The sequence below is a fragment of the Chlorocebus sabaeus genome, chromosome 3 (genome assembly GCF_047675955.1).
Source record: "Chlorocebus sabaeus isolate Y175 chromosome 3, mChlSab1.0.hap1, whole genome shotgun sequence".
Taxonomy (NCBI): domain Eukaryota; kingdom Metazoa; phylum Chordata; class Mammalia; order Primates; family Cercopithecidae; genus Chlorocebus; species Chlorocebus sabaeus.
Window position 1 is genome coordinate 38,124,639 of NC_132906.1, and position 26,610 is coordinate 38,151,248.

A 26,610-nucleotide genomic window follows, 5' to 3' on the forward strand; every position below is an offset into this window, starting at 1 on the left:
CATAGGCCACAAATTACAAGGCATTCATGTCATTATTTTGAATAATTTTTGTTCAATACTGCAATATACTGGGTCATATTTAAAACATATTCAGAAAAGTCTAAAGAGGGTTTGTTTTTTTCAAATAGCAACTGCTGTCCTCAGAAACCCTGCTGACTAACAGTATGTGTTAGATAGAGGGAGAGTAAATAGGTCCCAATTTGTACTAAATTGACTTTCTTTAGAAACACAGGAAAGTAGAATGACTCCTGACACATACTAAATTAGCAGAATCAGAGTTAGGAAACATGGGAGTAGCAGAACCGCAGAAGCAGTGCAAACCCACAAATCTATCACATACCAAGTTAACCCTGTCTGGGACTCTGGGTTTCTCTATTGGGAATGTGGGGGACTGGAGATGTCTAAAAGAACAAAGGGGCAAGTTCCTGCCTTTATCCTTACTCCTGTGTTATATCAACACACATGCAAGAAATAATCAATTAGGTGTAGGCTGAAGATATACCACATATTAAGCTAGATACGAATTCCTTGACCAAACATATTAGGGATTCAGGACTTAAAATGCACTGAAGGGGCAGTAATAGTAAAATTGTTGACCTTCGACTATTGTAAATATCAAAAGCAGGTTAAGACAAGGTCAGAAAAAAAGGAGAGACAGGTTAAAATAGGGACTGTTTCTCTTAGTCACAGACTGTAAAGGAAAGGCTAAAAAACAATGCTATATGAAGCCTGTAGGGTGCCAAATATAATGAAAATCATGATTGTTTGGGACACAGAAAGCTATCAGTTCATAATATAATAATGACTGTTACTTAAAGTATACTAGACAAAGGCTTATTAGACTCCAGTATTTTATAGACACTGCCTTAATGACTTAACATAACTCAGCTTACTCACCTGACAAAAATTGAGCAATTAGTTCTTTGTACACAACTCTGAGAGAGTATTTTCATATAGACCAAAGCCTTATAGTGAATGAAGAGTTCCATTTTCAAATAATATAAATATCTAATTTATACTTAGCTTTCTCCCCAGCCCCTTGCCAAATTAAGTGGTTATGTGTATACAATCAAGATTCTAAGAGCTCAATTAATGTAGTTATTAATAAGAAGTTTACTTTACAAGGCACTTTAAGGAACGTCTTCATATTCCACTGTCTAGGAAAAAGAAAGAATGTAAGCTCAACAAGGACCAAAAAAAAAAAAAAAAAAGAAGAAGAAGAAACATCATTAAAAGCTTATAGAGTAAGTGTAAGCGATATAAAAGTTATAAAGAGACAAAGAGATGCACTATTAGAATATTGATTCTTACTGGGCATGAATTGTTCTTTTAAAGCACTGATCACTTATCACAAAGACTTTTGTCGTAAAATATATGTCTCCAGATGGGCTCACTTGCCTGGATTTTTTTTATCCTTAACCATTGCAAAAGGAAGATGTTCATATGACATTGGTAACATGAATAATGCCTTGTTACACGTAATATGTCCTTTAGAGCAGTCAGACGTACAAAAGAGCACTCACATGTAGCAACTGTAGTTATGGCCATTCTAAAGGTGTCTAACGGGCTCATAGCATCTCTGTTTTCAGTAACTGCCATTACTCATGATTATGAAGCCAGATACTTGCAATAAATATGAGAAGAAATTATCCAGTATTCTATGCAAAACATTTGTATTACAAAATATATTAATTCTAATATACATTAATGTACTACTATTTTCATGCACAGAAGAAAAAAGAGACTGCTTAAATGCCTACATTATACCACCCCAAAATATGTTAAAGCTTTCCTGCTGACAAGCTAACCATATGTAGCCAGCATAAAGTAATTAATTCTCCTAGAAAAATATAACCTAGATTTGTATGAATAATGAGTGTATCTGGCACTAGGGACAGGTACCTTGAAAAGACAGAGTAAGTCTATGATGTAATGCAGAACAAAGTGCTACGAGTTCATGAAAATCCCTGACAAGGCAAAGTCAGGAAAGTAACCTAAAAACAAAGCTTTGAACGACACTTTAAAAACAATTAGATATCCTCTTCCTAATGTTCTTTCTTCCAAGTTTAGATAAATCAGTATTTGACTATTATTGAGTAAATGTATTTTAATGAACAAAATTATTGAGTGGGAAAGGAACTTGAAAGGTCACCTGGAGATGGTGCCTGTCTTTAGTTCACTATTTAGCCATATGATGACCCCTAGGCCAAATGGTTGCCCTTTTTATTTAACAACAAAATATCATTTAAGGTTAATGCTCCAAGATCTAAATCTTGGAATCTATGATAATAACAGAAGGGTTATTTTTCTTTTTTTAAGGCAGAGTCTCACTCTGTCGCCCAGGTCGGAGTGCAGAGGCACAATCTCCACTCAATGCAACCTCTGCCTCCCGGGATCAAGCAATTCTCCTGCCTCGGCCTCTTGAGTGGCTGGGATTACAGCCGTGACCTACCACGTCTGGCTAATTTTTTTGTATTTTCAGTAGAGACAAGGTTTCACCATGTTGATCAGGCTGGTCTCTAACTTCTGACCTCAAGTGATCCGCCCACCTAGGTTTCCCCAAGTGCTGGGATTACAAGCATGAGCCACTGCACCCAGCCCTTTTCCTCTTTATTTGATCAAACTATTTCTTCAGGTGGAATCAAATAAAAAAGGTTCAGAGGGGGGAAAATATATGTATATGTAAAAACCCTGACCAATGTTTCCCCATCCTCACCACTTCTCATATTCTATCAACATTGGAGGTTTGCATTCTGTTTTCCTGCTAAGAAAACTAAACTTCTGACTTGTCTAAGACTAAGTGGAATGCAGAAATGGAGAACTATGATGCTCAAATAATATTCTGAATGGCAACAGAAAGTCATTTTTAAAAACGAGAAGAAGGAAAGGATAAAAAATCTATAAACATAAAATGTAAGCTAGTTAATAATTAGAATGTTAGAAGAAATTAGAATTTCATTTTTACAATTATCCTTTAAATCTATTGTTATGAAGTCTTAGCAATACAAATTCACGAAACTCAAATCTATGACAATAGTGAGATGTAATCTGAAGATCAATCCAAAAAAGTAAAAATACATTGATTTCACTCCTGTTTTTCTTGAAGGCAAGGAGCAGTACTCCTGTAACCTCCCCACCCACAGATGTCACATGTCAGAATGAAGAGATCTTAAAAGCAATGACTGGTAAAAATGAAGAAGCAATATCCAGAACCCTAAGGGTAATTTTATTTCAAAATTTTGTTTGTTGGCAATATATGTTGTTGGAGAAGGAACAACGTAAAAAGACCTTTAGAAAAATCAGTGAACCAACAAGTATTGAATGGGCCCCATTCAGTGCTGTGAGGGGCACAGGAGCCATAGCAGCTGCCCCTGCAGCCCTTATCATTGAATTCTTTCTGCCTGTCTTAAGGAGTAGAAAATTGGAAAGGTTCCCAAGAAGACGTAATCTCTCGTAATCTCATTATGGTTATATTTTTGACATATAATTTTAATTTTATCCATTATTCTATATGGAAAAAAATTATTTTTACAACAACTTTGTTTAACACCATATCTAGTTTTCTTTACACATTTTCTTTTATAAATACAGGTTGTCTGATGTTTTTTTCCCCCTGTCCTACTATGCAGACTTACATGGCACCCCTCAAAAGGATTTATTTTTTATTCTTTTTTATTCTTCCCTGAAGTCATTATGAAACTAACTGTTCACTTAACTTTCTAACAGTACAATAACCTGCTCACTAGGAATTTACTGGCCTCAGTCTTAATTTATAATACTCTAAAAGCATTAGTTCATATACTTGGTAGATATCACATTATAAGGAATAATAGAAAAGCATTTCAGGAAGGTGAAATGACTCTTTCAAGTCACCTGGCGAGTAGGACCCAGGCCTAGAGCTAACTTGCTGCTAATCAACTGTCCTTAGCACTCAGAGCATCACAATGTGGGAATTAATAACTACAATTTACAAATCATCTGGAACTCAAACTTCCTCTCCTATGTTTTCTTGTAAGAATGAACTTTAATTTCTTCACAGTAGTTATCAAGTAACACACTACAGAAAATGACCCTGCAATGAGCTCTGCCTGCCACCTGTACGATCTCAATATTTCTTACCTTTCTCCTTAGTATACCCAACTACCTCCTATTGTGCTGAATCTTTAATACTTTTTCAGATCTACTTTTGTTGTCCCTCCACATCAGGGATCCCACACCAGTAACTGTTAGGAAACAGGCTGCACAGCAGGAGGTGAGCAGCTGGCCTGAGCAAGCAGGAGCAGGTGAAGCTTCATCTGTATTTATAGCTGCTCCCTATTTCTTACATTACCACCTGAGCTCGATCTCCTGTGAGATCAGTAGTGACATTAGATTCTCACAGGAGCGAGAACCCTATTGTGAACTGCACACACAAAAGATCTAGGTTGCATGCTCCTTATGAGAATCTAATGCCTGATGATCTGTCACTGTCTCCCATCACCCCCAGATGGGTCCATTTAGTTGCAGGAAAACAAGCTCAGGGCTCCCACTGATTCTACATTATGGTGAGTTGTAAAATTATTTCATTATATAGTATAATATAATAATAGAAATAAAATGCACAATAAATGTAATGTGGTTGAATCATCTCAAAACCATCCCCCTGCCATCTGTGGAAAAAGTGTCTTCCATGAAACCATTTACTGGTGCCAAAACGGTTGGGGACTGCTGCTCCACACTACACTCTCCACTTACACTCTCCTATTAGCTAATTCTTCAGTTCTCTATGGGAGAGGTATAATAAGCAAGAAGAATGTGAAAAAACAAATGCATTTTTATGAAAGACAAGAGAAAGTAGTGTGATCTAATACTTACATCACAGAGAATTAAGACATTAGGGAAACAATTTTTGAACTTGATTTTTCTAATGATATAAAAAATATCTTTCATTGTTAACAGACCAATATGTTCATGATCTCCAGAATTCTCAGAAAAAAATACAGGTTCATTTCACTTGGAGAAAGGCTTAAAAAAAAAAAAAAAAAAAAAAAAAGGCTATTCAAGTGACTTATGCTTGAGGTAATACTCAGAATATCAAAAACGTTTTTAAAATAAATGTACTCATGATATTAAAGCTGCTATGCTAAAGTTATTTAAGAAAACTACACAAAAACAAAGTACATATGGTATAATTTTTACATATTTCATAGGAGAAAGGTAAAGCCAAGGCTTGTATAAAAATATTAAAAGGCTAAAATGTATATTCCTCCACTTAGTCAAGAAATAAACAATCGGCTATAGACATCATAGAGTGCTGCACCTTTGTTTATAAATCCCTATCAATTCTGGTTCACTAAGGATTTCACAGGAGGGCCAAATGAGTTTTGAAGATTCTCAGGATCATCAACTAGTAAAGTTATGAATGGTAAAGCTAAAGAACAAAGAGACTTCCTATTTAATTTGGCAATCTCAGCACACAGTCTTAACACATAAGTTCCATATCTCTTGAATTAAAAAGCTGGCATAAACCCCAGAATCATATTAGTGTCTTAAATTCATTCATGCCCGCTTCCAGACAATCCCCATCCCATCATAGAAAACCAGTGTTTTCATTTCAATCACTATAGCTTAGTTTTGCCTGTTCTTGAAATTTATATTAATGAAACTATATGGTAAACAGTTTATATAGCTGGCTTCTTTCACTCAAAAAAAATTGACTTCGAGATTTATACACATGTATAATTCGGTACTTTGCTCCCTTTTATTAACAGATTTCCATGCAAGAACACACCAAAATTTGTGTATCTACTTTCCTGCTGATGGACTTCCCCCCTACCCCACCCCAGTTTGGAGCTATGTAGTGGGTTGAGCTGAACAGAGACCCACAAAAGGTATGTCTAAATCCTAACCTCTGGTACCTTGAATGTGATCATATTTGGAAACAGTTTTAGCACACGTAATTAAATTAAGAATCTCAAGATGAAATCATTCTGGATTTAGGGTGAGCCCTAGACTGGAGTGATGCATCTACCCAGAAACGCCAAGGATTGCGCATGGCTTAGTGAAGCTAGCAGAGAGGCATGGACCAGATTCTCACTCAGAGCCTCTGGAAGAAAGGAACCCTGCTAACACCTTCATTTATGACTTCTGGACCCCAGAAATGTGAAAGCATAAATCTCCGTTGTTTTAAGCCACTAAGATCATAGACATTTGTGGGGGCAGCCCTAAGAAACTAACACAGGCTATTATTAACACTTTTGTATGAGTGTTTTCTTTTCTATTAAATTAGTAAAAAATATAGTACAAATGTATACCTAACCTAAAACATTGCCAAACTGTTTTTACAAAGTAGATTAAATGATTCTATATTCCCTTCACAAATTTATGTTTTATTCTAGCTATCTTTTTTCTTTTCATGTATAGGTCCGTACTCCATTCCTCTAATTATTCAGTGAGGTCTGATGCAGGAGTTGAGATACATTTTGGTCCCTAAGATGTTCAGACTTTACAAAACCATTTGATACAAAGAACATCACTGAACATCAAATGATGGTATGTTTGTGGGTCTGTTTCTAACCTTCTAGAAAGCTTATTTCTATATCCTTAAGCAAAAACTTTTACCTTGATGCTATATCAGTAGTTTAGGTCCACCAAGACTGTTCTTCTTTAAAATTGGTTTTCTACATTCTATGTCCTTTGCATGCCATATGAGTTTTAGAAACCATCTGTCAATTTCTATAATAAAACCTGCTGGGATTTTGACTGGGAATGTGTGACATTCCTAGGTCATGTGTGGGAGAAACGATATCTTAACAATACCAACTCTTCCAGTCTATAAGCATAATATGTATCACCATTTCTTTACAACTTCTTTAATTTTTCTCAGCAGTATCTTACAGTTTTCAGTGGAAAATCTGCACATATTTAGTGAAATATATCCCAAGGTATTTTTAGTTTTTCTATGACATTGTAAATAATACTGTTTTAATTCATTTAAATTTTTGCTGTTTCTAGAAAAAAATAACTATTTTTGGTACATTGACTGTACTCTATGACCTGCTGAATTCACATGGACAATTAGGTCAGCTGACAAAAAGAAAAAGATGGTATACTTTCTTTCCTCTCATATACTCATCTTTTATGTCTTCTTGTTACACAGATGAGTACATTATAATGCTGAAAGAAAGTAATGCAAATAGACACTTTTACCAGGTTCTCTACCATAAAAGACAAGGTATCTAATCATTCACCATTAAGTTGAGTATAACTCCAGGTTTTTCATGGACATCCTTTATCAAAATGAGGAAGTTTGCTTCTATTTCTAGTTTGCTGAGTGTTTTTTCATAAAAAAAATGACTGAAATCTGTCAAATGCTTCTTATTTTGCACATATTTAGGTGATTATGATTTTTCTCATAATTACCTGGTTTTTTTTATCTGATAATATGGCTAACTAATTAATTTTGAAATGTAAAACCAACCTTGCATTCCTGGGATTAATTCCATGTGGTCATAACACACTCTCCTTACTAAGTTCAGCAATGTTTGATACAGAAATATTTTGTTGACAACTTTTGCATCTATGTTCATATATGATATGAGTTTCTAATTTTGCTGTACTAGATTCCCTTCTTTGATTCCTGATACCAGCAATTTGAGAACTTGGTTTTCTTTTTCAGTGCTTCATTTTCATTTGGCTCAAAATAATTCTTTCTTTGGCCCACCAGTAATTTTAAATTATGTTATGCAATTTTTAGACTGTGGTAGATGTTCTATCATTGTTGTTGTCTAACTTAATTCTGTTATACAGAGAAAACATATCTTGCAAGATATCTGTATTTTGAAAATTACTGAGGCTTATTTTATATTCCCATATGGTCCACCTTGGTAAACATTTGACATGCGTTTAAAAATAATGTGTATTTTGCAGTTGTTGTAGATAGTGTTCTATAAATATCAGAACAAGTTTGATGATAGAAGTATTTTGACTTTCCAAATATTTTACTGATTTTTTGGTATACTTTTTCTAGAATTTTTTCAAAGACGAGTGTTAAAGTCTCATTATGAGTGAGAATTTGTATATTTTTCCATTTATTTCTGCCAGGTTTTGCTTCATAAATTCTGATGCTCAATTTTTAGGCATACATATTTAAGATGATTATCTCTTCCTGGCAAGTTACTATTTTTGTTATTGTATACTGATACTTTATTTCTTATAATATAGTTTGCTTGAAAGATACCTTCTTAGAAACACACATACCCATGATACTTTTCATGTGCTTATTTTATTACTATTTGTTTTCCATGTGTCCTTTCTGCTTTTTTCCCCACTGATATGGTTTGAGTGTTTGTGTCCCATCAAACATAAATGTTGAAAACCTACTCACCAGTGTGATAGGATTATGACATGGGGCCTTTGGGGGTAATTGGATCATGAGGGCAGAGTCCTCATGAATAGGATTAGCACCCTCATAAAAGAGGGTACAGAGAGCTGCCTTGTCCCTCCACCATCTGAGAACACAGATAGAAGGCAATATAAATGAATCAGAAATCAGTGGTCCCTCACCAAACATGGAGTCTACCAGTGCCCTGATCATGGAAGTCCCGGCTTCCAGAACTGTGAGAAATAAATTTCAGTTGTTTATAATCCATTCAGTTTATAGTATTTTGTTACAGCAGCTAAAATAGACCAAGACAACCTCTTTTATCCCTTTTCTGCTTTGTGTTAGTCAAGCAATTTTTAGTATTCTATTTCGTCTACTGGCTTAACTATACCTCTTTTTATATTTTCTCTGGTTTGTCTAGGATTAATATATCTTAATGTATCAATCTAATTAGAATTATTATTAAGTCAGAATTGTACCTCTTCATATTTCTCATTTTCTACCTTACCCTTCCAGATTTCATATTTCACCCTTTCTGTACAATTCTATTTGTTCTATACCATCATTTGTGCAATTATATCATATATTTTACACTATGTACATTATAAACCCTGTTTGCAGTATCTTTTTTATTACAAATTTTCTTTCAAAAAAATCATAAGAAAAAAGGTTTCATTTACTATTTCAGGTACTCTTCATTACCTTTTGTAGATCTGAGTTTCCATCTGGCATATTTCCCTGTTACCTGAAGGACAACCTTTAGCATTGTAGGGTAGGTATGACTGTCACAAACTCTTTCAGATTTTATAATACTGAAAATGTCTTCAAGTCACCTTCTGTTTTTTAAAGATATCCATAAAGATAGAGAAGTCTGAGTTTACAGGATATTTTTTAACACCTTTCTGTTGAGCTTCTTGCATTTTAAACACTCTTCTGTTACTTCTGCTGTCTATCACTTCTGTGAAGCCAGCAAAATCTTTTATCTTTGTTTTCCTATATGTACTGTGCCTTTTATCTTTTTCCTCCCCTCAAGATACTTTTATCACTTTCTTTTTCTTTGGTTTTCAGCAATTTTACTAGGCTATGCCATGATATCTTTTTCTTTTTATATTAATCCTGGTTGGGATCTGCTGAGCCTCTTAAACCCTGTTTATGTTTTTCACTGAATGAGATTTTTTTGGCCATTATTTCTTCAAATATTTTGTCAGCCACAATCTCACTCTTTTCTCCTTTGGGGACTCCAATTACAGGTATTTTAGACTGAATGATATCTACCCAACAATACCTGTTATTTATTATTTTATTCAGTCTTCCTTCCTACATAACTAAGAGAAACTAATCACTATAAAACTGCCTTCAAATTTCACTGACTCCTCTGCCTTCTCCAATATACTATTAAACCCACACACTAAAATTTTTAATTTAGTTATTGAGTTTTTCAAGAATTTCTACATAGCAATTTTTCTGAAAGTTTTCATTTCCCTGCAAATATTCCTAATTATGACCATGTTTTTCTTTAATTCTTTGAAGATCATTTGTTTTAGTTCTTTGAACATATTTATAGTATCCATATTTTGTCTTTGCAAGTGAAATCCAAAACCTGGGCCATTTTGGACTTTTTTTTTCTTGACAATACATCCCATTTTATTATTCTTTAATTTTTATTCAATATTGCTTTCAATATTGAATACTTACTTACATATAATCACTCTCAGTTCTGTAATACCCATTGAAAACTATTTGTTCTTATTTTAGCCATCAAATCAATCACTGGGTGATCACCTTAAGTTGTACAGTTCACTATAAACTTTGTTAGTGTAGCTCTGTGGAAAGTAAGATTTGTTTTCCTAGCCCCTCTTAGTGAAACTCAATCGCCAAACTGTTTTCCCTGGGGAGTTCATCAAGCTATGATGTAGGTTTTATTAGGGTGGCTCTAGAGTAGGTCTTTCTTTAGGATGTGGCCCTACTTCCTAAAGCACCAGCTTTTCCTTATTTGACTGAATGCCAAATATGCTAATGAAGTGTTAAGGTAATCTCTGTAATTTGGCAGAGCCAGAAGTCCAAAGCTGAACCTCTAGTATCTCTGTTCCACTCTCACCCTGTAGCAGCTGCTATCTGACTAGTCTTGCTCAGTGTATGAACACTCCAGCTCCCAGCACAGACACAAGGGAGATACCCACATGGACTACTGGAGTTTCTTTCTGCACAATTCCTTCTCCATTAGTGCTCTGCCTTGTAGATACCAGCTGTTTCACTGTCATAAATTCTGATCTTTGCCTCCTCAGCTCAGAGAACTATATTCTCTGCTAGAACTCAAATCTCTGAGATCTAACTGGAAAACTGTCACCAAGCCATAGGCTGAGTATTCACGAAACTTGTACGTTTCTGTTCTCTCAAGAACTGCAGCTTTTCTCTACTGCTTGTCCACTGTCTGAAAACGGTTGACCTGGATATTTTGTCCAGTTTTATCATTGTTAGCAGTTTATATATTTTTTAATATGTATTCCTAAGCATTTTTAAAGTTTTCTGATGATGTCAACATAATTTTTTTTTACAACTTTTTACTATAATTTCAGTTTTTAAAATACAAAAAAAAAATCGTGTACCCAAATTAAACATGCTGTCCACATATTGCTCCACTTAATTTATCATATTCTTTCTCTCTCTTCCTCTCCACATATATACATATATGTATGTATGTATGTATAAGGTGCTCTCCACAAGTTTTTCCAATGTTAAATTACTATTTATTTCCTTTATAATTAATAATTTATGGGAGCTGCATTAAGGCTATGTAAATAGTATGTATATAACCTGTTTTCACCAAATTTTCACATTTGTATCAACAGAGATAGCATACTAACTAGAAAAATACAGAATCTACTCAACTTTATTAAAACTGAACTTTATAGACCCTTTCAGAAACAACAGTACCTTCAAGAGCATGACATAAAAGTGCAAATGAACCAGAATATATCTACAATAATTATCCTTTAAGCCACAACTGCAACAAAATTGCCTAACTCTTCAGTAATTTAGTTCCATAAGTCCAGCCTCCCCTTTTCCATTATGTTTCCAAAATAGTCTTACAAGAGTATAGGTAAAGCAAATCTCAAACCTCATAATGAGATTTGAAGAGTACAGAAAAATGATTCTTAGGCACTAGATGAAAGTCAGATCTAAAAGCAACCTTAAAACAATGTTGTTTGCAAAGTGATGAATCATAAGAGACCTTTTTGCTTATAACTACAAAATGCTTTAGGCTGTATTTCAAATGAATGATGCATGGCTAGTATTTAGTATGTGACTATAATGATGTTTTGCTTTGTTTTTCCAAATGAAAGAAATTAAGCAGATTGTGCCATAAAATTTCAACACTACATAGATGGTCTAACTAGAAAGCATCATGTTTCCATATCCAAAAAAACCCAAAAATTATCATCCAAAAAATAAAAACAATCCACAATTCTATGATGAAATAAAATGCCCCCACTTTTTAGCAGGAATTTAGTGGTGCAGTGGGGATTTTAGATTTTAAATCACAAATTAGAAAAAGCAGAAACTAAGAAAAGTTCCCAAGACATACTTTGAATTAGCCATCAATTCAAGTTCCTGCTTAAATATTCTAGGTAATTTTTTACCTCAAAGTTAATCTTCAGCCATTAAAAATAAATTGTGAAAGCACTGAAACAGAGAAACCACTGCTCAAAGCAACTTTAAGTACAGTAGGCACCTACAGCAAACAGAAACACAACAGTGAGTGCCACCATAAGAAATGAAGCATGGCCTTAGTGTCAAAGAAACCATGTTTCATAGCTGAGCTGTAATAGTTACCGGTTGAGAACACAGGTTAAAAAGTTGCCTCATCTATGTAATGGTAATGCCTATTTCTGGGGCTATATGAAAATGAGATTTAACTTTACTCATTCATTTGTGTATCAAATATTTATTGAACCCTTATTTATGTGTCAAACACTGATTTAGGCCCTGAAGATTCATATTAAACAAACAAGCAAGCAACAACAACAAAAAAACAAGAACCTGGTACACATGGAATATACCATAAGCAAGCAGAGGGAGAAGGGGAGAAAAAGAGATAGAAAAACCACAAACAAATCAGATCATTTTAAACAAAAATAAATGCTATAAATAAATGACAAATAGGGTAACATAGATAGAGAATGATGGGTGCAGCATCTTTATAATGATAACTTCTATAAGGAAGTGGCATTTGGGCCCTAGAGGAAACAGCAAGAAAAAACCTAAAACGAGAACAAGAAAATGTACATAGCTGAAACAGTGGAAAAGGACAAGGGTAGCAAAAGTTGGGATTACAGAGACAGAGACTACATTATCTTAGAAATTATCATGAAACTGGAAACCATTAGAAGGGTCAAAGAAAAAAACTGAAAGAATTCATTGGCACCTAAAGAAATGTTAAAGGCATTTCTTCAGGAAGAAAGGAAGTGATTTAGGATAGAAGTCTAGATTTATACAATGATATGAATAACACTGGAAATGGCATATAGGGAAGTAGATATAAAAGACTTTTTTTAAATAAAAAGACTTAAAAATTTCTTTCAAAAATAAATACTCCAAGTCCTAAAGCACCAATAATATAGCAAAACAAAGAATAAGAGTGAATAAGTCAAAAAAGATAACATAGACTCATTGAAAATACTCAATCCAAAAGAAGGTAGAAAAATAGTAGCAAAGAATAGATGAGATAAATAGAAAAGAAATAGTAAGATGCTAGATTTAAACCCTGCCATATGAATAACCAGATTAAATTAAAATGGTCTAAACATTTCAATTAAAAGGCAGAAATGGTCAGATTGGATTACAAAGCAAAACTCAATAGACTGTCTATAAAAACTGTAGGTTAAAAGGAAAAGGACTGAAAAAGACATAGCATGCTATCAGTAATCAAAATAAAGCTGAAGTGGCTATATTAAGATAACACAAAGTAAGTTTCAGAAACCATTAGAGTATTTGAAGCTTGTGAATGACATAAAATCTCATTTAATTTTATAACAAGAGTCAGTAGCTGCTATGTGAAAACAGTATATTCAAAACATGAAGCACAGGTCCTGAAACACAGTAAATAATAAATGGCAAATACAAAAATACATATGGCATGATGAACCGCCATAGCATCATCAACTCTAACATTACATCTTTTCTCAACAATATTGTTCTAAGATTAATAACTAGATTTTATTCTACTTTAAATTTGGCTTTCCATTGCCATTTCATTAACATTTACGAAACAAACACACTATAAGCATGGCAACCCCTGCCGTACTTTCAGAATTTTATTTAACAAAAGAGGGATTATGAGAATTCATTAAAATACTACAAATGTGATACTTACATTCTACAGTCATTTGGCTAAATCCTCTGAACTTGCAAGTGGTTAATTAACTACATGTTCAAGATTGATCATGGACCAGGTAAAGGTCAGTTAGTCACAGAGTAAAAGGGAAAGCTGGAGCTGGGGAGGTAGGATCCAAACAAAAAACAATGCAGTCAGATCCCTGAATGCAATTCTAGCCAGCTAATGGTTTTATATCTATCTTTAAAAGCGGACATCACCAGTAGACATTCAAATTTTTGATGGTCTTTTACGGAGGCAGGGTCAGGGGTAGAGATACACACAGTGTGACATAGGAAAAGCCCTCTATGTTGCAGATTAGTTTATTAAAAAATAATGAACAAGAGAAACTTTTTCTATGATATTTGCTAACCAGCTCATATTTTGAACAATAACTCTGCCCACATACTCTTAAATGACTAATTCCTTGCCTTAAGTTTAATCTATGCGACTTTACAAATTCTTGTTTTTCACTGATGCCAGAATACTAATGACAAAAGTATTTCTCTATATTCCAAACATAAACCCATTAAGAACTACAGCTTTCTGTGTTAGTATTGATTGTATGCAGTTTTTATTCTTTGTTTCCATGTTAGGACAAGTAAAATTCATTCAGGGACTTCTAAAAATAAATTGGTGGCCTTTCAATAATTCATCTGGTATTTGGGTTATGCTTTACTTCAAGCCTTTGATTTGGTGGGTGCATTTTGGGAGCATTCAGATCAAATCACTGTGATACATTTTTTTTTTCCAGGCAACTCCTCTGCCCTTCAGTAATAAAGTATGCCTGTTGTTATTGTCTGAGGATGTCAGAAGGGCCAGGTCTGTGATCTGCAATTTAAGCAGAATGGGAGATACTAAAATGTGGGAAGACAAAGGAAAACCTATTGAAGATGAGACATCAGGTGGCATTCAGGTGATGGACATAATAAAGGATGAGGCTATAATTAAGACTCGTGGGCATAAAAAAATAGGCAGAAACCTGCATTTTAGGAAGTACAGGTTGAGGAAACAGTGGTCTCTAACTGCTACGAGAGATCATTAGTGAGGCCAGCAGTCAAAATCACGGATAATTCCAAAGGAAGTGGTAATAAGAATTCAGTAAGAAGTAAGGAGCTAACCATAGCAGACACAGTCCCTCCCAAGGGGAAAAAAAAAGGAAAAAAAGGGAGAGAGAGAGAGAAGAAAAGAAGCCCCCCCGACCCACCCAAAAGCACACAAAGTAATAGAATTATAATAGAACAGACAATTGAGCAGTAAAGAACTCCTGTAAATGAACTGCAAATCACTAAATAAAGATTGTCATGAAGCTAACTGAACTAGTTCTCTCTTAATTACATTAAAAATATAAAATGCTTTTGGAAATTCTGGGTCAGAACTTAGGAAAAACAAATACAGTGTCAAGGAAACTTATAATAATATAAAGCTGCTGGAACCTTAAATCTTTTCAGAACACACTAGCATTCAAGTGATCAGAATGATTTAGGCACTTTACTGTGGCTAGTGATTCCAAGGGGAGCTACTTAAAAAGGAAACATTGATAAAATAGGGTAGAAAGACTCCATTTGTCCACAACATAAAACTTCAGTAATGCCACATAGTTTACTATAAGAAGATGACACATAATGCTACAACAAGGAACAAAATATTGACAGAATAAAAACTGACCTAATGACAATTTCAGCATAAAGCCACAAACTGAGAACCCTTAAACAAATTAAAATTTATATTACTAAGTCTTGACTATTTAATGCATAAATGTAAGTCAATATACTGTAAGTGGGACAGTATAAATACAAAAAAAGGATTTTCCTAACATATAACAATTTTAACAAATTCCTAGATTTTCCCTGCAGAAGGAATTTGGACAAACATAGTAAGTCAAATGATTTGGTAGTGGTGATGCTGGTGGCATATAAGTTAGTGCTAGTGTTTCACTAAACGGGAAAAAATCACTTTGGCTATTTGGTATCTGCTCTTCTAAATAACTGTAATATCTGGACATGGATATAAAATTGGCATCCTTGGAAAACAAAGAAAAATAGCAGTAATGGAAAATAGCAGACTTGCAGGATAGGAAACTTGACCCAATGTTAAGGGAAAAAAAACAAAACAAAATGACAAAACACATTTATCTTGTAGAAAGAGCCAAGTCGGGTACGGAAGACAACGACGTCTAATGATGCATATAATTTAATACAAAATAAAAATATAAGAAAAGCAAAAAAGGGAAGAAAAATCAATTCAGACAAAGATTATAATTAACCAAATATACATGGGGCCAAAACACCACCACCCTTTGTCCCAGTAGCCACAACGTGAACGAAGTTAAATAAAACTTCTAAAAGTTGATTCTGAGTATCTCAGAGAAATTTTCAAGTGCTTGGCCTCGGAGTGCCAGTTTCCTTGTTAAGCTGGGGATAGAAAATGGAGAAAGTCAGTGGTCAGGGAAGAGAAGTCGGTGGTCAGGCCACAAGAATAATGAGCCAGACGAGGTAGTCGACATTCTAGAAGAGTACACACTCACTGGGCTCTTTTAGGATGGGCAGGGCATTCCTCTCCCATTTGGGTCTTTTATTTCTGAAGACAGAAAATAGGGACAAGACCAATCCTAAACAAAAACATAAGTAAGTTAAACTCTATTTTTAAAAACCTTTCCCTTTGCATTCATTTACCTTTTGCCCACCTCCTGTGTACCTAATCCTTTACCAAATATATCAAGAACTCTGTGCCTAAAAACAACACAGGTGGTAGAAACAAAATGAAATATGGAAATGTAAGTTTAGAAATCCTCAGTTTCAATTTTTCTCTTTTGCTTATGGCATGTGGAGGGAGTCTTGGATAAGTAGTCTATTCTATACGAGTTTCTGTTCTTGTAACCCTGAGGAGCTATTATAAAGAATATATAATATACATGTATATAGCATACTTTGTGAACTGTAAATCACTAAATAAACTTCATATAACTGCTATGTAATTTCTTGTCTGCTCTATAGTGGCTCATTTGATGCGATATTATGCCATTAACCTGAAACCCCAAAATTGACCTCTCTCCCCGCTCCCTTTATCCAAACCATCATCTTTTGAGTATCATAAGTCACCGATACCATATTTTAAAAATTAATCAGACTAAAGGAATGTAGAGTAAGATTGTAATCTCCTCTAGGTATCCTAAAGCATTATATGATTTACAAACAGAAGGCTGACCTGATGTTTTATAGTATCTCAGATAGTTACATGAACTGCAGTATTTTTGGTGGGGGAGGCGGGGTCGGGGAGGAGGGCAGTCCTTGAACATACTTACATAACAACTACCAGGCTGTTATTATATACAACTCATTGATTTTAATTTCAGGGGATTCCGAGAAATCCAGGATACCTAGTCAGAGAGTTAGAGGTAAAATGCATTTAAAGGCTCATATTTCTAGCCCCAAAATGTGCAACTAATATCAGAAGAGAAGCTTATTCTAATTACTGTTTTTGTAATTTAGATTATACTCTTGAAACCCATTCTGTTGAAAAGCAAATAAATAACCCAGCACCGTGTCTCAATATGAGATCTGGAAGTCACAATAATTGATCACACTGAAATGCTCATCAGTTAGTATCTACCTTTATGTCAACCCCTATATGGCATCCCCTTTGCTACTTTTCACTGAAATCAATTGTGTCTGCTTGAAAGCCAAAGTACAGAAAGTCTGGAAGGTAAAAATTGCTCAAAAAGAGTTATTAAAAAAATTATATGTGTTTCATAAAATCATTGAGAAAGAAGAGGGTATCAAAAGAAGACAGAGTAGAGGAGAGCATCTGAGTAAGACTCTTATTCAAGCGTTAGAAGATAAGGGAAAAGAGCCAGGGAGGAGTCAGACATTAAAAGCACAAGGGAGCCAGAAGAGAGAACAAAAAGTAGATAAAACTAATAGGGTGAAATGCTGACCAGAGGTCAAGAGCACACAAAATGAGAAATGAAAGGACCTAAGCTGAATCTGGAATTATGAGGTTGTCTATATCACAAAGAGAATAACTCTACAACAGTGATGGGAACAAAAGCATATATATATAACATGCTAAAGAATCGTAGAATAGTGAGAGAGAAAATTCTAACTCTAAAGTGGAATATAGTTCTTAAAGAAAGTGGGTGCTGGCCGGGCACAGTGGCTCATGCCTGTAATCCCAGCACTTTGGGAGGCTGAGGCAGGTGGATCACGAGGTCAGGAGTTCAAGATCAGCCTGGCTAACATGGTGAAACCCTGTCTCTACTAAAAATGCAAAAATTAGCTGGGCATGGTTGTGTGCACCATAATTGCAGCTGCTCGTGAGGTTGAGGCAGGAGAATCGTTTGGACCCAAGAGGCGGAGGCTACAGTGAGCCAAGACCATGTCATTGCATTCCAGCCTGGGCAACAGGGCAAGACTCCATCTCAAAAAAAAAGAGAAATAAAAATAAAAATAAACGAAAGTGGGTGCTGAACTAGATCACAACAGATGAGAAGAAAAACCTGCAAAATAAAAATAAGAGAATGAAGGCTGGGCATAGTGGCTCACGCCTATGATCCCAGCACTTTGGGAGGCCGAGGCAGGTAGATCACTTGAGGTCAGGAGTTCGAGACCAGCCTGGACAACATGGTGAAACTCCGTCTCTATTAAAAATAGAAAAAAATTAGCCAGGCATGGTGGCACACGCCTGTAATCCTAGTTACTCAGGAGGCTGAGGCAGGAGAATCATTTGAACCTGGGGAGGTGGAGGTTGCAGTGAGCTGAGATTGCGCCACTGCACTCCAGCCTGGGTGACAGAGTGAGACTCCACCTCCAAAAAAAAAAAAAAAAGAAAAAGAAAAAGAGAATGATGATAGCAGCTAACATAATTGGGCATTTGCTATTCACCATACATGACGCACATGCATGCTCTCCTAATTGCACCACGACTCTGAGACAGGTTCTGTATTCATGCATATTTTATAAATAAAGGAAACGAAATTGAGAGGTAGTATGAAACTTGTACAAAGTTTCATAACTAGATGTGGTAAATTCAGAATACAAACCCAGGTCTTCATAATCAGATTAGAAACACAAAGAAGGACAGTTGAAGGTATCTGGAATACTAAGACAAAGTTGTTTTAACTCAGATTCAAGTCTCAATACTAAGAACATATTGCCAGGCAAGCCTCAATAAGCCAAGAGCTAAATGATTTTAGTTTTTCATATTTAAAATAAATAAAGCATCTGAGGGAAATTTACTTATTCATTCATCAATATTTATTGTATAATACCAGATATTGTTTGAGGCATTAGGAATTTACCAGTGATTACCAGAGAGAATATTCCTACCACCATAGATACTTATGGCAGGCTAACTAGGTTAGTGGACAGAGCATAATACAGTAAATGATAAGCTGATGAGTACTAGTGAGAAAAATAATGCAGTGAAGAGGTGTAATGGTTAATACTGATTGGATTGAATGACATAAAGCATTGTTCCTGGGTATATCTTGAGAGTGTTGCCAAAGGAGAATATTAACATGTGAGTAGCTGGACTAGGAGAGGCAGACCCACCCTCAATCTGGGACACAATCTAATCAGCTGCTAGCATGGCTAGGATAAAAGTAGGCAGAGGAACATTCAAAGACTAGACTGACTAAGTCTTCTGGTCTCCATCTTTCTCCCGTGCTGGATGCTTCCTGCCCTCGAACATCAGACTCCAAGTTCTTCAGCTATTGGACTCTTGCACCTGCACCAGAGGTTTGCCAGGGGCTCTCGGGCTTTGGTCACAGACTAAAGGCTGCAGTGCCAGCTTCCCTATTTTTGAGGCTTTGGGACTCCCACTGGCTTCCTTGCTCCTCAGCCTGCAGATAGCCTATTGTGGGACTTCACCTTGTGATCTGGTGAGTCAAAACTCCTTAATAAACTCCCTTTCATATATACATCTGTTCTATTACTCCTGTGCCTGTAGAGAACCCTGACTAATACAAGAGGAAAAGAAGTATTCTGAGCAACTGATTATGTAATTTCAGAGAAGGTGCTTTGAGAAGACTTCCACAAAGGACCTATGAAAAAAGACCAGAAAGAAATGAGAGAACAAGCCATTTGAATAACTGGAGGAGGCAAGGTATAAGCCAGAAATTCTCAAGAATGTGACTGGCATGTTTAGGAAACAGTATAGAAGCCATATGATTAAAGTTGCCTTAGCCAGGGGGAATGGTAGAAGGTGAAGTAAGAAATACCAAGTCAGGGACAAATTATGTAGAGCCTTGTAGACTACTACAAGAATTTTGGACTTTCCTCTGAGATGGGAAGCCATTGTAGGGTAATAGGTAAAACAGAACATTATGTGACTGAAGTCGTTGGCTGTTGTGTTAATAATAGACCGTGTTAAATATAACTTGAGATGCTATATCAAATTCTTTCACAAATTTTACATGCATGTGATACAAAACACAAGCAAAATTTTGTACCTTTTACCATCAATTAAAAAGAACAGAGATCAATATAAGTCACAGTTGAAATTTCAAACTTTTTGAGAAACTTACCGGTATTAGCAGCTCAAGGGAATAGCATATTATTCTGATCATGCTGTGTTTTTATTAGTTCTAATAAATTAAAGAATTGCAGAGTTATTTAATATAGCTGACATTCTACTAATTTCAAGGGAACAAGAGTAACAAAAGCTCATAAGAGAATTCATTCAGAGCTCAATTCCACTTATCCTCCCACTCTACAGAGAACACAATTGGCAGCATGTGAGTGATTTTTCCCTGTAACGTCAGGATTTGATATTACTATTTTGATGGAGATTTGAACTAAATGAACTCAATCCCTTGATTAAATGAGAGTTATTTTATCAAGGAATATGCCTGCACACTTCTGGCATTTTAACTTTGTCTTAGTTCATAATATAGGAACTCTATATTTATTATCATGATGTATTAGAGATTATTCCATTTTCTTTCATATGAGAGCAAGGTCTGGAGGCAAAAGCAGTTTTTTTTTTTTTCTTTCACTGCACAGACACACATTCTCATGACCACTAGCTTCTTTCTAAATGTCCCTGATGAATTATATACCCTACAAATGCCAAATATCGCTCTCACCCCAACTTATGGTTAGTTTTTGAAACAAACTGCAATAGTGTCATATTATAAAATCAACTTGTAGAAGTCCCTAGATAAGGGCTTGCAATTGTCCTTTGAGAGGTGGTAACCAGCAGCAAAAGCAAACAAAACCTTGCTGATGGTGTGCCCCTCTCCAGAGAGAAGACTGAGAAAAACAGTAAGGTTTGCATATTTCACCTTGCCTTTCACTGCCTCTTGCGTTACATTTCTAATTCACTCCCTCAGTGATCTCATCCACTCCTATAGCTTTGTATGTGACCCGTATGCTACCAGCTTCCAAATTTATACCTTCATCCCTGAACTCCCAGCTTATACCCCCAAATGCATACTTCATATGTCCACTTAGAGGTCAACAGTTATTTTCCCTTCCATAATCTGCTTCTCTTTCAAGACTTTCCTTCATCTCTATAAAACTCTTATCTAATTCTACAGCCTAAGAACCGTGAAGTTATTCATGATTCCTCCTATATCCCAAATCCAATCTGTTGGAAACTCTACTTCCCTCTTTCAAAATCATCCAGAATCTACTTCTCACCAATGACACTGCTGCCAAGTCTGTCAAGCTACCACTAATTCACACATTAATAATGAGATCATTGAAATAGCATGTTAACCAGTCACTGGCTTTAATTATATTCCTCACCTAACCCTACTATCTGCTTCTCCATATAGTTACAAGCATAACACTTCTATGGCATCAGTCTGATCATTTCACCCCTTTGTTTATAACTCACTAACAGCTTCCTTAGAATAAAAGCTTTCTTAGAATAAAATCCATGATTCTCACACTATGGCTGCAAGGTCATGCATGATCAAGGCCCTGGTGGCCTCTGTATACCATCTCCCATCATCTCCCTAGTTTCCTCTGCCACAGCCACTGGCCTCACATAGCCAAACTCACTTATCCCTCAAGGCCTTGGTGTTTGTGGTCTCTTCTGTCTATAACATGCTTCCTTGAGATATCCACACCTCTAACTAAAGCCACTCAGCCTTCTGCTCAACTCTTACCTCTTCCCAAAGTCCTTCCTAACCACGCAAATTGCACACACAAACACACTCATCCTACCACTTCCTGCAGAGCATTCACTACTATCTGATATTACATTATTATTTATGCATATATTATTACCATCTCCAATGAAAATATAAGACAAATAAGGTCTAAGAGAAGGATCTTCGCATTAAACTCAGAGTCTGCAGCAATACCTAGCACACAGTAGGTGTTCAATATGTATTTGTCAAAAGATGAACAAATTATTGCTGAATCAAGGAGACAAAGTAATCAAAGAAAATTTATCAGACAATGGTACAGTCTACCAGTACATACTCAAAGTTTAAGTTCATCCAACAAAATCCAAGTCCCTGAAACATCCTAAGACCGAAACATACACTACTGGAATAGTTGCTATCAGGAGGCATTTCCCCAGAATCACCTAATGAGAGTGCAAATAAAAATGTACAAAGTTCTTAAGTATACCCAACCTATCAGCAGTAAAAGCAATGTTAAGTTTCACCATTAAAAAGCCTCTAATTTTCCATGAATGTCAGTATATTTGGTTAAATCAATGAATGGATTACACATTATTTTGGATTGTTAAACACGTAAAGAAAAAATGTGTATGGCTGATATGGTTTGGATTTGAGCCTCCACCCAAATCCCAAGTCAAATTGTAATTCCTAATGAGGTGAGGCCTAGTGGGAGGTGACTGGATCATGGGGGCAGATTTCACCCTTTGGTGCTGTTCTTATGATAAGAGTCTCAGGAGATCCAGCTGTTTAAAAGTGTGTTGCACCTCCCTCCCACCATCCTCCTGCTCTGGCCATGTAACACATGCCTGCTTCCCCTACACCTTCCACCACGATCATAAGTTTCCTGAGGCTTTCCCAGAAGCTGATGTTGCCATACTTCCTGTACAGCTTGCAGAACTGTAAACCAATTAAACTATTTTATTTATAAATTACCCAGTGCCAGGTATTTCTTTATAGTCCTAGCACTTTGGGAGGCCAAGGCAGGCAGATCCCTTGAGGTCAGGAGTTCAAGACAAGCCTGGCCAACTTGGTAAAACCCCATCGCTACTAAAAATTCAATAAATTTAGCCAAGCACGGTGGCACACACCTGTAATCCTAGCTACTCGGGTGGCTGAGGCATGGGAATCGCTTGAACCAGGGAGGCGCAGGTTGCAGTGAGCCAAGATCGTGCCACTGCACTCCAGCCCGGGCAATGAAGTGAAATTGTCTTCAAAAAATAAAAGTAAAAATAAAGTGACAAAAATAACTGAAAACAATGACTGAATGCTTATGATTTCAAGAGATGCATACCTCTAAGATTTAAAATAGCTAAAAATATAGTTATGAAATAATGGTCTATTATTTCAAACAAATGTTCTCACTGTGTAATGAAAGATTCCCAGACGAGATTACCAAATGGCTGTCTAAAGCATCATGGAACTTGAGGGACCTTGGACAACTGGACAAAGCAGTAGCAGTGGATGAAAGGAACTTCTCTTTTCCAGGAAGAGAAGACGGTAGATTCTGCCAACTTCAGACTGGCACAATTTATGTAATTGACAGACAAGATCAAAGATGAATTATTAGAGAAAAGGCAGTAGTAATTACAAGAAACTAAAATGGGTTCTTGAAAAAAATTATATCAGAGTAACTGTTTGCCTTTTGTTAGGAGATTGAACTCTGGGAAACATGACTGATTTTGTATCTGGACATTTGCAAAGCCTTGAAATATTCAACACCTAAGGAATGCAAGAAAGACCTGGAGATATTTAGTCTGGGAAAGCGTTGGTTTGGTGGAGATATCCTTTCACCTATCTTGGTTAATGTTTTTTATAAGTGTTTCAGTAAGCCATGATTCTTACACCAAATCACAATTTCCTCAACATCTTTTATGAAATAAAAGCACTAAGTACTAAAACAAGTATTTGTATAGAGTGCCATGAGTAGTCACACTCAAAACAACATGGCTTTCTGAGGCAAAGATCAGGAACACGCTCCATCTAAGGTGTTGTACTAGACAAACCTACAAGTTAAATGGCAAGATCACTTAGGGTTTAAGTTCTGTTCTTTAAAACAAAAAAAAAGGTGAATTATGCACCAAGTTATTGATTTCTTGGTCTACTTTTGAATTAACCCATTTTCACTCATAGAGAAATCATCTACAGATTCATTTTTAACAAAAATATCAAAAATATTCAACATGATTTTTAAAAACACTGTTTTCATTTTATTGTTCTTGCTATATTTTTTCCATCCTTTCTGTTCAACACTTCCTTATTTCTTACATTCACTTAACCTATATGTATATAGGTTAAGACCATCCTGGCTAACACGGTGAAACCCCATCTCTACTAAAAATACAAAAAATTAGTTGGGCATGGTGCTGGGCGCCTGTAGTTCCAGCTACTCAGGAGGTTGAGGCAGGAGAATGGCGTGAACCCGGAAGGCGGAGCTTGCAGTGAGCCAAAATCGCACTACTGCACTCCAGCCTGGGTGACAGAGTGAGACTCCATCTCAAAAAAAAAAAAAAAAAAAAGTCACCAAAAGAAGTATAAGTTCACATGCCTTATTGAAAGACAATTTGACAGTAACTAGCAAGATTAAAAAGGTCTTTCAATTTAGCAATTCAAAGACTAAGTATGATTGTGAGATGATTTACACGAATTCACTCTCAATTTATTTAATACTCAGAACGATACAAAGTAGGTAGGCACTATTATTGTCCCTGTTACAGGCAAAATAATGTCCCTCAAAGATATCCATGTCCTAATACCCGAAACTTTTGAATGTGTTACCTTACCTAGCAAAAGGGAATTTGCAGAGGTCATTAAGGATCCTAAGATGGGGAAGATTATCTTGGATTATCTGGGAAGGCCCAATATAATCACAGGTCCTTATAAGGGAAGCAGGAGGGTAAGAGAAGGGGTTGTGACGACAAAAATAGAAGTCAGAGCATGCTGAACCATGAGCCAAGGAATGCAAACAGCTTCTCAAAGCTGAAAAAAGCAAGGAAATAAATTTTTCCCCTATAGTCCTCAGAAGGAATGTACCCAAGTTAAACCATTTTGGACTACTGATGTCCAGAATTGTAAGATCATAAACTTGTGTTGTTTTAAGTCACTAAGTTTGTGGTTAATTGGTTATAGCAGCAACAGGAAACTAAAATAGTCCTACTTCATAAATAAGAAAACGGAGGTACGAAAAAATGAGTAACTTCCAAAGACTGTATAGCTAGGAAGAGGTACGGCTAGGATTTAAACCCAGACCATGTGCAATACTAATGCACTGCCTTCAAATACATATATAAAGATGCACACAGAATTATTTTTTTAAAAACCTGAGGCAGGGAGGGAAACTACAACTAAGTGTCCTTCATTAAGAGAATGATTAAAAGGAAAAATCATAATATGGGCTATGAAATACAATGCAAGAATTTAAAAACAGTACAACATGAAAAACATACTCAAAACATATGACACAGCCAAAAAGTTTCAGAACAATGGATTTTTTTAATGTTCATATGAACATGCACACATTGGTAAATACATAGAAATGGAATTAGAAGTCCAACAGATTGTTAAAAATGATCATTTGTGTGGAATGAAATGAGGCAGTGGGATACAGTGGATATCTACGTTGTATTCGATATTTTTATGTTATTTGAATGTTTTACAACAAGAATATATGATGTATTTTAAAGTGAGGGATTTTTAATGCAGGGAGATACACATGAACTTCCTACAATATTTTTCATTAAAAAGGCCTCAGCTGCACAAAGTTTAAAAGCCCTGCCCTACAGTGACACCAAATGGTGGTAGATCAAAATACAGCACACAAACAAGACATCTGTTCGATTCAATCTTCCTATGTTTGATTTCTTTGAAGAACAGGAAGCTTAACAGAATTAAATAACGCAGAGACAAATATTCAAAAACCTAGAATTTTTAATCAAAGAAAGTCTAGTACACCAAGCTTCAATTGCAAATTTTTAGGCCTCTTTCCAAACTTCAGCTAATCTTCTGATCCCACTGTATATTTACATAAATCATTTCTCACAGTTAAATCATGCCACTGTGAGCACAGTGATTTTACCTAATAGCTTATTGATCAAAGAAAGCCTACAAATACAAGAAATGCAGTCATACAACTAAAGTCAGGCTCTACTCCACCGGAACCAACCTTTGGTAAGTAGGTAATATTTTGGAAAGATGGACGAGAAGGTGTTGGGTATAAACAGGGATGGAAAGAATCCAAGAAGAGACACAAGCAATGACTCCAATTAATGACGAAGTATATTTTCATTTGTTAATCTAGTGATAGAAAATAAAGCTGAGTAAAAGAGAAGGCTATTGCCTCTCAAATATAAATCAATTTCTCCATAAGAAAATTTTGTCCTGGACTGTCCAGGAAAAAGAATACTTCAAATTAAGCACATTAGTCAGTATTCACTGTCCTCTGCCCAGAACCTAAACAAACAAAAACAGCATGTAAATGGTCTTATTCATTCATTACAAGCCACTACATGAGATAGACCACCTCTTAGTGCACTCCTCTAAAACACCATTTGGCCAGGATCCTTAGTCTTTTAGCATTAAATGAGAGTTATTGGATTTTTGATGTGTTACTTTTCATATACCAAAATCTCCTAGAAAACATAGGACAAATAAATATATGATCATATACAAAAAAAAAAAAAAGTCAATAATATAATTAAGCTCTAAGGCCTTGAAATCATATAACTGGATTTCAATCCTAAC

General features: G+C 35.6%; 1 protein-coding gene across 2 annotated transcripts in view; it reads right to left on the reverse strand.

The window, feature by feature from the left end:
• DIAPH3 (diaphanous related formin 3) overlaps positions 1–26,610 on the reverse strand; it is a 506,525-nt gene that overhangs the window by 214,013 nt on the left and 265,902 nt on the right. The window lies entirely within an intron of this gene.